Source organism: Coregonus clupeaformis, chromosome 24, assembly GCF_020615455.1.
Source record: "Coregonus clupeaformis isolate EN_2021a chromosome 24, ASM2061545v1, whole genome shotgun sequence".
NCBI lineage: Eukaryota > Metazoa > Chordata > Actinopteri > Salmoniformes > Salmonidae > Coregonus > Coregonus clupeaformis.
Window position 1 is genome coordinate 38,941,666 of NC_059215.1, and position 12,537 is coordinate 38,954,202.

A 12,537-nucleotide genomic window follows, 5' to 3' on the forward strand; every position below is an offset into this window, starting at 1 on the left:
TATATTTTTTAAAATATATATCTTTAACTCTGCATTGTTGGAAAAGGACCCGTAAGTAAGCATTTCACTGTTAGTACACCTGTTGTTTATGAAGCATGTGACAAATACATTTTGATTTGATTTAGTAATTAGATACATTTTTGGCATTCATCTTCTTGTCCCTAATGTGGTTAAAAAATGATTTTTGTATCCTAAAAAAAATGAATAGTGTGTAATGTTATTTAGTCCACCCACCAGCCAGCCTGTACAATACATTAAGAACACCTGCTTTTTCCATGACATAGACTGACCAGGTGAATCCAGGTGAAAGCTATGATCCCTTATTGATGTTGTAGTATTCATATGTGTCACCATGCTGGGTTGTAATTGGATGCATCGTGCTGTGCAATGATTGGTTGGGACCACCCAGGTGGTGAGGTCATTCTAAGATGATCATGGCCAGAGACACATGGACATGCAAGTTATAGCTAGTTAATAAAGAGCTACGTTTATAAATATCCTGTCGTCCTGCATTTTATTATTTTGTACAAAGCGTACAAAACAAGACAGATGTCACTTTTTAAATCAGTGTAGATTAAGGGGAGGAGACCGTTTAAAGAAGGATTTTTAAGCCTAGAGACAATTGAGACATGGATTGTGTATGTGTGCCATTCAGAGGCTGAATGGGCAAGACAAAATATTTAAGTGCCTTTGAACGGGGTATGGTAGTAGGTGCCAGGCGCACCGGTTTTAGTGTGTCAAGCACTGCAAAGCTGCTGGGTTTTTCACGCTCAACCGTTTCCCGTGTGTATGAAGAATGGTCCACCACCCAAAGGACTTCCAGCCAAATTGACAACTATGGGAGTCAACATGGGCCAGCATCTCTGTGGAACGCTTTCGACACCTTGTAGATTCCATGCTCTGACGAATTGAGGCTGTTCTGAGGGCAAAAATAGGGAAGGGGTGCAACTCAATATTACGACGATGTTGTTCATGGTTTGAACGCTCAGTGTATGTGGATCAGGCGGTCCATTCACCGATACCCGATTGACCGGTTGTCAATAAGACCGCCCCTGTGGTCACCTACTTCCGCTTGTGTGTCAATTCACACCGTTTTGTGGTCCTCCTGTCCTTTCAAATTAAGTCAAACGTTACCAGGTGTCCCAACGCTTCAGGTACAGTAATTATAACAATATATGTGACAGTTCTGTGAGTTTTGTGTATGGACTGTAATGTAACTAAACGCAAACTTTTGCATTGTCTTTGTTTTTTATGCTAGCTTGCTAGCTTGATTCGACGAGTTCTCGGGACTAGCTTTCCAGCTAACGTTAGTTGGATATGAGAAAGCAAGACAGCACGTCAATAATTTGTTTGATTGTGTAGTTGATATTAATCTAGGTAGTACATAGTGTTATAAAGGTTAATGTCGCATTGATCTAGCTAGCTCCCTAGCCAGTGACTCGATTTAATACGTGCTAGTTAGCATGCAACATAGCTAACTAGCCTCTCCCTCCTACGTTGCGTTAGCTAGGTTTCCTAAAGTATGCCTTGCTAGCTAACTAATCACGAAAGTAAACGGGCTTGTATAAGATACATTTACTTTCACTGCCATGCCTGGCTACAACCGACATCACATGGACTTGTTGTTTAGTGAATGCAAAACAGGCGAATTCAAGGTGGAGCATGGCAGGCTACTCCCTCCAGTGCATGTCTGTGTCTATGTTGCATCTCTGTCAACAAGATGCTGAATCCAATCTGCTCCATCAGCTAGAAGATAACACAGTATGGGATTGTTATTCTGACCCCTGTTGTTAAACTGTCTGTGTCTTTGATGCTGGAGATGGGCCACTGTGACACTTGCAGACCTGGGTTCAAATACATGTGTATTTGTTATTTAAATTCTTATATTTTGTAATTTGAGTATTTTCAAATAATGTGGCTTGCATCAACTAATTCCATTGACTTATTTGAAAATATTTTCAAATAATTTCCTATAAATGGCCTACTATTTGAGAGTATTTTCCAATACTATTTCAAATTCTATATTCAAATACCTGGGTTAAATGCATGGGGGTGGATTTGTGGATTTAGTACATGTCAATAATTTCCAAGTGTATTTCCAAATACATATCTATATTCAACTACTTGTCTTTTCAAACAAAACATCTCTGAATACTTACTTTGAAATCTATGTCAAAGTATTGGACCCTAGGCTGCTTCATGTTATTTAAAGTACCAGCATTTTGGTGGAAATCAAGCAATGAACGGGGTCATACAGATGTTGAAGAGTCCCCCTTCCATTTGTGATGCACAGTTAGAGTAAGGATAACCTTGTTGACAAATAATTCCCCATGGGGATAGCCTGCCGTGACTTTCTCCTAACAACCCACAGTCAGGACAGTAATTGCCCGCACCAGTCAATTAGCATCTATTTCAACCCAAGCATCTCCCAAAACATAGTGACTTATTTACACAACCCTCAGAGGCCCTGTGTGTCAGCATGATCAATAAGGTTAATGCCATTACCATTTGAGGAGTATGTATGGAAAAGGCTTGCACATGGTTGGTGCTTCAGATATAGTTTGGACTAGAACACGTCTCTTGTTTGAGTTCAAGGGAGGGTGATGGTCCTCCCAGGTTTCAGGTGACACTGCATTGTGCTGACTCAATCTAACTAGAGCTCACTCAATGGCGGTGTGTATCTGTAGCCAACAGCAGCAGTGTCCTGCCCTGCCTTGGGTTCCCTCGTCATTGTTATCAGAGATTACATTCCTCAAGGCTTTCCTGAGGGGCACCAGGGCAGTATATAGTAACTCCTCAATGTTTGAGTATGTCTTTCATAGTTTGCCAATGTTGACACAGGCATGACGGGTGTTGGTGGTGCCTTTGTCAGTTAGTTTGAATCACGGAGTACCAGATAAAGCCCCACATTTCCTAGAACCGGAACAATGTAAACCCATGGCCCTGTGCCCCACTATTAGTACCTACCTTTAACCCACTGTTTTCTCTCCTGTCTCACTGTGATTTATTCTTTAGCCATGCTGTATGTCCTTTTCCAAGGTTGACTCACCGCTTACGCTATAAATCTCTCCCATTCTCTATAATTTCCATGTAGAATGGCTGTTGTAGACACTCAGTCTGACCTTTCTCCTCTACAGCTGTCAATGGTATGTATTCAGAGAGTAGTGAAGGCCTGGCTTTCTCATCAAATCAAGCTTTATTTATACAGCACATTTCACACATGGAATGCAACACTGCTTTACAGGAAAAAACAATGAAATAAAAATGTATATTTACTACAAACGAGGATTAAAAAAGACAAAAAAGCACCCTACGGAAAAGCAAAGCTAAAAAGGTATGTTTTTTTTAAAGCTATTTTAAATACAGTGGGGGAAAAAAGTATTTAGTCAGCCACCAATTGTGCAAGTTCTCCCACTTAAAAAGATGAGAGAGGCCTGTAATATTCATCATAGGTACACGTCAACTATGACAGACAAAATGAGGAAAAAAAATCCAGAAAATCACATTGTAGGATTTTTTATGAATTAATTTGCAAATTATGGTGGAAAATAAGTATTTGGTCAATAACAAAAGTTTCTCAATACTTTGTTATATACCCTTTGTTGGCAATGACACAGGTCAAACGTTTTCTGTAAGTCTTAACAAGGTTTTCACACACTGTTGCTGGTATTTTGGTGCATTCCTCCATGCAGATCTCCTCTAGAGCAGTGATGTTTTGGGGCTGTCGCTGGGCAACACAGACTTTCAACTCCCTCCAAAGATTTTCTATGGGGTTGAGATCTGGAGACTGGCTAGGCCACTCCAGGACCTTGAAATGCTTCTTACAAAGCCACTCCTTCGTTGCCCGGGCGGTGTGTTTGGGATCATTGTCATGCTGAAAGACCCAGCCACGTTTCATCTTCAATTCCCTTGCTGATGGAAGGAGGTTTTCACTCAAAATCTCACGATACATGGCCCCGTTCATTCTTTCCTTTACACGGATCAGTCGTCCTGGTCCCTTTGCAGAAAAACAGCCCCAAAGCATGATGTTTCCACCCCCATGCTTCACAGTAGGTATGGTGTTCTTTGGATACAACTCAGCATTCTTTGTCCTCCAAACACGATGAGTTGAGTTTTTACCAAAAAGTTCTTTTTTGGTTTCATCTGACCATATGACATTCTCCCAATCCTCTTCTGGATCATCCAAATGCACTCTAGCAAACTTCAGACGGGCCTGGACATGTACTGGCTTAACAGGGGGACACGTCTGGCACTGCAGGATTTGAGTCCCTGGTGGCGTAGTGTGTTACTGATGGTAGGCTTTGTTACTTTGGTCCCAGCTCTCTGCAGGTCATTCACTAGGTCCCCCCGTGTGGTTCTGGGATTTTTGCTCACCGTTCTTGTGATCATTTTGACCCCACGGGGTGAGATCTTGCGTGGAGCCCCAGATCGAGGGAGATTAGCAGTGGTCTTGTATGTCTTCCATTTCCAAATAATTGCTCCCACAGTTGATTTCTTCAAACCAAGCTGCTTACCTATTGCAGATTCAGTCTTCCCAGCCTTGTGCAGGTCTACAATTTTGTTTCTGGTGTCCTTTGATAGCTATTTGGTCTTGGCCATAGTGGAGTTTGGAGTGTGACTGTTTGAGGTTGTGGACAGGTGTCTTTTATACTGATAACAAGTTCAAACAGGTGCCATTAATACAGGTAACGAGTGGAGGACAGAGGAGCCTCTTAAAGAAGAAGTTACAGGTCTGTGAGAGCCAGAAATCTTGCTTGTTTGTAGGTGACAAAATACTTATTTTCCACCATCATTTGCAAATAAATTCATTAAAAATCCTACAATTTGTCTGTCATAGTTGACGTGTACCTATGATGAAAATTACAGGCCTCTCTCATCTTTTTAAGTGGGAGAACTTGCACAATTGGTGGCTGACTAAATACTTTTTTTCCCCACTGTATGTCCACAGTGTCGGCCCCACTCAAGTTCTCTGGCAGGCTATTCCAGAGGCATGGTAACTAAAGGCTGCCTCCATGTCTTTTGGTCCTAGGCTTTGGGATGGTTAAAAGGCCAGTGCCAGTGGACCTGAGGGACCTACTGGGTACATAACTTCAAAGCATGTCTGACATGTATTGGGGTGCACAATCGTGGATTGATTTAAAAACCAATATAATCCTAATTCTAAAACTCACAGGCAGCCAGTGCAGAGACCTTAACCGGTGTAATGTGTGCTCCCCGTCTGGTCTTCGCCAGTATCCGTGCTGCAGTATTCTGTATATTTTACAATTGACCAATGACTTTCTTGGGTAGACCAGACAGGAGAGCAGTACAGTAGTCAAGCCTGCTTGAAAAAAAAGCATGACCAAGGCCCTTCTCCCCCGATTGCTCAGTTTGGCCGGGCGGCCAACTCTAGGAAGAGTCTTGGTGGTTCCAAACATCTTCAATTTTTTACATTTGAGTCATTTAGCAGACACTCTTATCCAGAGCGACTTACAGTTAGTGAGTGCATACATAATTTTTAAAAATAATAATCATTGTAGCTCAGCTGGTAGAGCACGGCGCTTGTAACGCCAAGGTAGTGGGTTCGATCCCCGGGACCACCCATACACAAAAAATAAATAATGTATGCACGCATGACTGTAAGTCGCTTTGGATAAAAGCGTCTGCTAAATGGCATATTATTTATTTATTATACTGGCCCCCCGTGGGAATCGAATCCACAACCCTGGCGTTGCAAGCGCCATGCTCTACCAACTGAGCTACACAGGGCCCATTTAAGAATGATGGAGGCCACTGTGTTCTTGGCGACCTTCAATGCTGCAGAAATGTTTTGATACCCTTCCCCAGATCTGTGCCTTGACACAATCCTGTCTCGGAGCTCTACAGACAATTCCTTCGACCTCATGGCTTGGTTTTTGCTCTGACATGCACTGTCAACTGTGGGACCTTTATATAGACAGGTGTGTGCCTTTCCAAATCACGTCCAATCAATTGAATTTACCACAGGTGGACTCCAATCAAGTTGTAGAAACATCTCAAGTATGATCAATTGAAACAGGATGTACCTGAGCTAAAATTAAAGGTGTTAGAAATAGGCCTACATCAAAACACCACAATTAAAGTAAAGGACCTCTGCCAACTAATATCAATATTTATGTTTAGTTTTCCAGAAATGATTTGCCTTGTGTAAGTTTAAGAAATATTGCCTAGTGTCTTGTCATGCTCTTACCAAAAACCCACATTTTAAGATTTTCTCATTTCTCTCCCTCATCAGGAGAGGGGTTAATGAAAGGTCACATCAAGGTTATTATAGTAAACTGAAACAAAAAAAAAACTTATAATGAAAACAAATGTATTAAACTGAAATAAAATAATTAAGAAACCCATTTGAAAAAACTAATCTTTGACTCCAAAACAAACAAAAAATTAAAAAATGTATCTTTCTCTTCTACACTTTGGGCAAAACTGTAATGGGGTTTTAACGTTTTTTTTCTTCTAATTGGGTTTTCATGCTTCTGAATCTGGCATGTAAATACTGCCAAGAGATGGCGAGATGCTCAGTAGTGGTGCGAAGTTCAGCTCTTTTTACTGACTCCGATCTTTTCGACTTGTTCAGTCAAAAGAACAAATCTTTTGACTCATTTAATTCAGTAATGCCAGGACCCCCTACTGGCAAACGAACTAAACTTCAAATAATCATTATTCTACAAGCGTTTACCATAGGGGGCTTATTGTAGCTGTCATTTGTGACTGAGACTTATAAAAGTGTGCTTCAAACAATGTACAGTTTGATTGCTAGGCATACAAATAAGAGTATTTATTGATAGCGTTGAAACGAAGTGAACGACCTTGGCGGAATGCTCTCGGGTTGACTGCCGCAAGGAATATTATCACAATATTGTTTGCGAACTGCAGCAGCCTCCCCAAACGATTTGTTTGAGTGTTGAACAGAGGCATGTTTGTTTTTGGTTCTACAAAGCTGTGTCTATTGATAATTCAAAAATCAATTAATTGCATTCATTCTTGTACCATGCGGTCAATTATCAGTTCTAAATATGTATTTTTCTTGGTCGACATGTTCGAACTATTGCATTCCATGCCTCAGTAGGCTCAAACATAAGCACGACACAAACAGGCACTCAAGCGATTTCATGTTCTTCTTAGCTGCTGAGTTACATGCAGCTATATAGGCAAGCGTTTCAAACACAAGCAAGACAGACAGGCAGTCAAAATAGCGATTTTACTAAAACCACGGCAAAGGTTCAGGCTTTACTTTCGAATCGCAAAGTAAAAAATATAATTGTTTTGGCCATATGTGGACTACCCAATAGTGTGCACACACACATCGAAACTAGCCTATCATGTGAAAACATGTTCAAGTGAGCTTTGCACGCATCCTCTCCGGGCTTGGCGTTATCTCTTAATGGGGCTCCTGGGTGTGTTGGTCCTCTCCCCTTTGTCATTTTGCTCTCAGCTCACCCCTAAGAGGCCGCTCGGCTTGCCAAATGGGATTCTATTCAAATGAGCTAGATCGTTGCTGTAGCTACTGTTCGTCACAGTCCTCACATACACACAGAGCTGAGTGTCTCTCGCGTGGTAACGTCTCTCCCAGGCTTGAGTTCTCTCTTCCTTTCCAGTCATCTCAGACTCTGGCTTTGTATGTTTACCAACCACACATGACCATATGAGGAGCAGCATAGAGAATTTGAATGGAACAACAGGTTGGTAACTGGTGTCTCAATTATTACTGTCTACAGCTGTAGCCTGTCAGTCTGTTGGGTTGCTAGTCTATCATTAGCCTGTCAAGTAGAGATCTTCTCGGGCTCCGAAATTGAGATCGGAACCGAATTGGATCCGTGAAATTTCCACGTTATCCAGCCTGCATAGCAACCATTTCGTTTAGAACGGAAACCCAGTCCTTTTGCATAGCAACTATGCAAGAAGAATTAACGACTGGGTCGCGTCTGTAGCAACATGACCAAAATAACTACCGGTAACCAGATTTTTGTCCGGACTACATCTTCTGGTGGAAGAATGAAATTGTATGAATTGACTTATCAAAAATAACGTTTTAATGAAAATATGTAAAATTGTTATTTTAAAATGTTGGCAACCGTTGTAATAAAAGGCACGCGAGGCAGTGCTATCACGTCGGGCCGAACAACACAATTTACCTGTGCCTATTCATAATACAGCACTGCCTCGTGCCTTATTGCTTAATTACAGGCTAGAACATGCAAGAAGATACCGGTAGCTTCCAGCTTTGTAGGCTAGCTTTCCTTGCTAGCTTACAGCTGAAGCTATCAATTCACTACACTGGTACTTTGTTTGTGATAATATGCAAACCGTAACGCAAAATATGCTGACTTCAAAGCTGATTGTCACCAAAAACCACAGTAATTGCCAAAAACGTTATGCATTCACTTCGTCTCCCTCGGACCAGTCACATCGCTCCTGTCTCTCACTGACTGTGTAAATGACGTCATTAGGTCCTAAAGAGAGACACTTATAAAAGAAGAGATTGCTTATTCTATGCAAATGTTGTTAATCAGTACAATAAAATAAGTCCCAAATGGAAAGAGAACTGATTGTTTTTCATCTGAATGCCCATGAAATCAGCCAAAACAAACTCACTAACTCAATGCATGCACACACTCCTATTGAATATGCATTCACCTGTATTGTGAATAGACCTAGGCTACATCTTGATTTACCCAGTTTATCAATAAAGATTTACCATTTCAAATAAATTATTACCGTTATGTAGTTAGGTTGGTAAAAAAAAAAAGTCTGATTTAATTAATAAACCCGGGCGCCGTTTACATCGATTAAGGCAGCCCCCCGCAACCCTCTCATTCTGAGGGATCGGGTTAAATGCGGAAGACACATTTCGGTTGAATGCATTCAGTTGTGCAGCTGACTAGGTATCCCTTTTCCCTTTACATGGCTGTCTGAAAAATTGACTAAACATTTCAAATGTAATGCTATTGAACTCAAAAGATCTGTCTGGATCAAGTGCCATTCGGTGATTTTGACGTGTTATTTTTTTTTTTACCGTGGTTTTGGTATTGAGTATGGTGATGGTATAGAGTATCATGATACTAAACCTGGTATCTGTATCGAAGTCAATTCTGGTATCGTGACCACTAGTTGGCATATTTATGACATGTTGACTTACCCAAATCGGCAGCCTTTTAACATTAGACTACAATATTTTTTTGTAGAATAGGAATCAGTCTACCACACACACGAGAAGATTAACTTGGTCAAACATTTTCGTTCAGAAATAATGTGTCTGAAACTCTGCATTATAGCTTTATGCTGACAAATAGGCTAGGCACTTGAGTCATTCAACATTAGTTAAACTTTTATTTTAAAATAAATAGCCCAAACGAATTGAAACAAATTAATTAAATAGCTCAGGTCTTGAAAGAGTAGCGCCTCTCCCACAACAAGTAGCCTTTTTTACCCCGCATCATGTGCAGTTCGCAATGGCTTGTTTTCAGAAAGCAAATATGCCGGTTTGTCATAAAATTATATTTTGACACATTTGGTTTGATGAATGGGGACCCCCTGACAATCCATTTAAGAGAATAAAATGTAATTATCTGACATTTGCATTCATTGTTTAGGAACAAAACTCTTAAAATATAACGGTTCAGGTCGGTATTTCACATTTTCACATAGACCCGAGGTTGGTGTCCACCAAGCGGGAACCAACCCAGGATCCGAGGGTCCACTACAGAATTTCGGACCCAACTTCCAATGGTCAAGGATGGGTTTAGCAGTGGGAGATCAGTTACTCCTCAGGCATTTTACCCAATCATTGGTCAATGTCTGCTGTCTTGAGCCCCTCCTCACCCCTTAGTTCTTAGTTCTAGCATAGATGAGCAAAACCATAACCATAAATTAATTTGACACATGATTGTCATAAGTTGCCTAAACACTTTCTTGTCTGAGGTGACTGCAACACTTTTTTAGTACTTAAAGCAAACATGCTGCCTATCCTGTTACAGCACAAAGCCCTAAAGCTGTAAGCCATGCAAACCATCTGAGATAAAAGTATTCTCCAAGCTCAAGTCCTCGGGCCCTTTGTCCTGTAGGAGCAGACAGTTGGTGCTCCCAGAGCATTCCACAGGTCATAAGGAGACTAGATTGCATACTGTAGCATTTATGCAAAGAAAAATGTTGTTGATAATAGTTTGGGCGGTATACCGGGATATTTGTACGTTTTATGCAATTCACTACTAAATGTTTGCCATCAGATATCTTAAGGCTTTCTATTCCTCCCGAGTGGCGCAGTGGTCTAAGTGCCACTAGAGATCCTGGTTCGAATCCAGGCTCTGTCGCAGCTGGCCGTGACCGGGAGACCCATGGGGCGGCGCACAATTGGCCCAGCGTCTTCCAGGGTAAGGGAGGGAATGGCCGGCAGGGATGTAGCTCAGTTGGTAGAGCATGGCGTTTGCAACGCCAGGGTTGTGGGTTCGATTCCAGTATTTAAAAAATAAATAATAATAATAATGTATGCACTCACTAACTGTAAGTCGCTCTGGATAAGAGTGTCTGCTAAATGACTAAAATGTAAATGTGTGTGTGTGTGTATCTATATCTATATATATATATATATATATACTGCTCAAAAAAATTAAGGGAACACTTAAACAACACAATGTAACTCCAAGTCAATCACACTTCTGTGAAATCAAACTGTCCACTTAGGAAGCAACACTGATTGACAATAAATTAACATGCTGTTGTGCAAATGGAATAGACAACATGTGGAAATTATAGGCAATTAGCAAGACACCCCCAATAAAGAAGTGGTTCTGCAGGTGGTGACCACAGACCACTTCTCAGTTCCTATGCTTCCTGGCTGATGTTTTGGTCACTTTTGAATGCTGGCGGTGCTTTCACTCTAGTGGTAGCATGAGACGGAGTCTACAACCCACACAAGTGGCTCAGGTAGTGCAGCTCATCCAGGATGGCACATCAATGCGAGCTGTGGCAAGAAGGTCTGTCAGCGTAGTGTCCAGAGCATGGAGGCGCTACCAGGAGACAGGCCAGTACATCAGGAGACGTGGAGGAGGCCAACAACCCAGCAGCAGGAACGCTACCTCTGCCTTTGTGCAAGGAGGAGCAGGAGGAGCACTGCCAGAGCCCTGCAAAATGACCTCCAGCAGGCCGCATGTGTCTGCTCAAACGGTCAGAAACAGACTCCATGAGGGTGGTATGAGGGCCCGACGTCCACAGGTGGGGGTTGTGCTTACAGCCCAACACCGTGCAGGACGTTTGGCATTTGCCAGAGAACACCAAGATTGGCAAATTCGCCACTGGCGCCCTGTGCTCTTCACATATGAAAGCAGGTTCACACTGAGCACATGTGACAGAGTCTGGAGACGCCGTGGAGAACGTTCTGCTGCCTGCAACATCCTCCAGCATGACCGGTTTGGCGGTGGGTCAGTCATGGTGTGGGGTGGCATTTCTTTGGGGGGCCTAGAGGTAGGCATTGATGCTATGGACTGGCCCGCCTGTTCCCCAGACCAGATTTTGTTGTCAGCACATTCAACTATTTAAAGAAAAAAGTATTTAATAAGATTATTTCATTCATTCAGATCTAGGATGTGTTGTTTAAGTGTTCCCTTTATTTTTTTGAGCAGTGTATATATACAGTGGGGAGAACAAGTATTTGATACACTGCTGATTTTGCAGGTTTTCCTACTTACAAAGAATGTAGAGGTCTGTAATTTTTATCATAGGTATACTTCAACTGTGAGAGACGGAATCTAAAACAAAAATCCAGAAAATCACATTGTATGATTTTTAAGTAATTAATTTGCATTTTATTGCATGACATAAGTATTTGATACATCAGAAAAGCAGAACTTTATATTTGGTACAGAAACCTGTTTGCAATTAGAGATCATACGTTTCCTGTAGGTCTTGACCAGGTTTGCACACACTGCAGCATGGATTTTGTCACGTCTGTCACGTGCTCAGTGTGAACCTGCTTTCATATGTGAAGAGCACAGACCTCTACATGCTTTGTAAGTAGGAAAACCTGCAAAATCGGCAGTGTATCAAATACTTGTTCTCCCCACTGTGTCTGTGTGTGTGTGTGTGTGTGTGTGTTATATATATATATATATATATATATATATATATATATATATATATATATTCCTTCTCACAACTATTTACGCGCTCTCCTCCTCTCACCTTTTCCCTTCGCTTGTGGACTTCAGTGCACAACACATCAGCTGTCTGTGACCAGGCGAAAAAAAACTTTCCAAGCCAAACGTTTTATATCATGACTGCTAACCGCTACACACAGTCTACTTCGTTGTCACCTCATAGTCAACAGAGCTACTAGAACTAACACGTTAGTAAACCCGCTACAATCATGCAGTACAGTCAGAAAGCAGTTACACTGGCGGGCCCCGGGGCAATAAATGAATAAAACCAAAAGCTTACCTTGACTTGGAAGAGTTCCGGTGTTGGATAGCCATAGCCAGCAAGCTAACATAGCATCCCTCTCAGTTTGAGTAGGCTGCATTCCCT

General features: G+C 41.6%; 1 protein-coding gene across 5 annotated transcripts in view; it reads left to right on the top strand.

The window, feature by feature from the left end:
- The first annotated feature begins 961 nt into the window (after positions 1–961).
- LOC121538170 (oxysterol-binding protein-related protein 2) overlaps positions 962–12,537 on the top strand; it is a 29,195-nt gene continuing 17,619 nt past the window's right edge. For 3 of the 5 annotated variants that reach the window (XM_041845968.2, XM_041845969.2, XM_041845966.2), the window contains exon 1: positions 962–1,154. The gene's annotated coding sequence lies outside the window, so the exon portion shown is untranslated. Of the gene's footprint in view, positions 1,155–7,179; positions 7,701–12,537 lie in introns of those variants that run through there. The other 2 variants (XM_041845970.2, XM_041845971.2) reach the window with 1 other exon arrangement.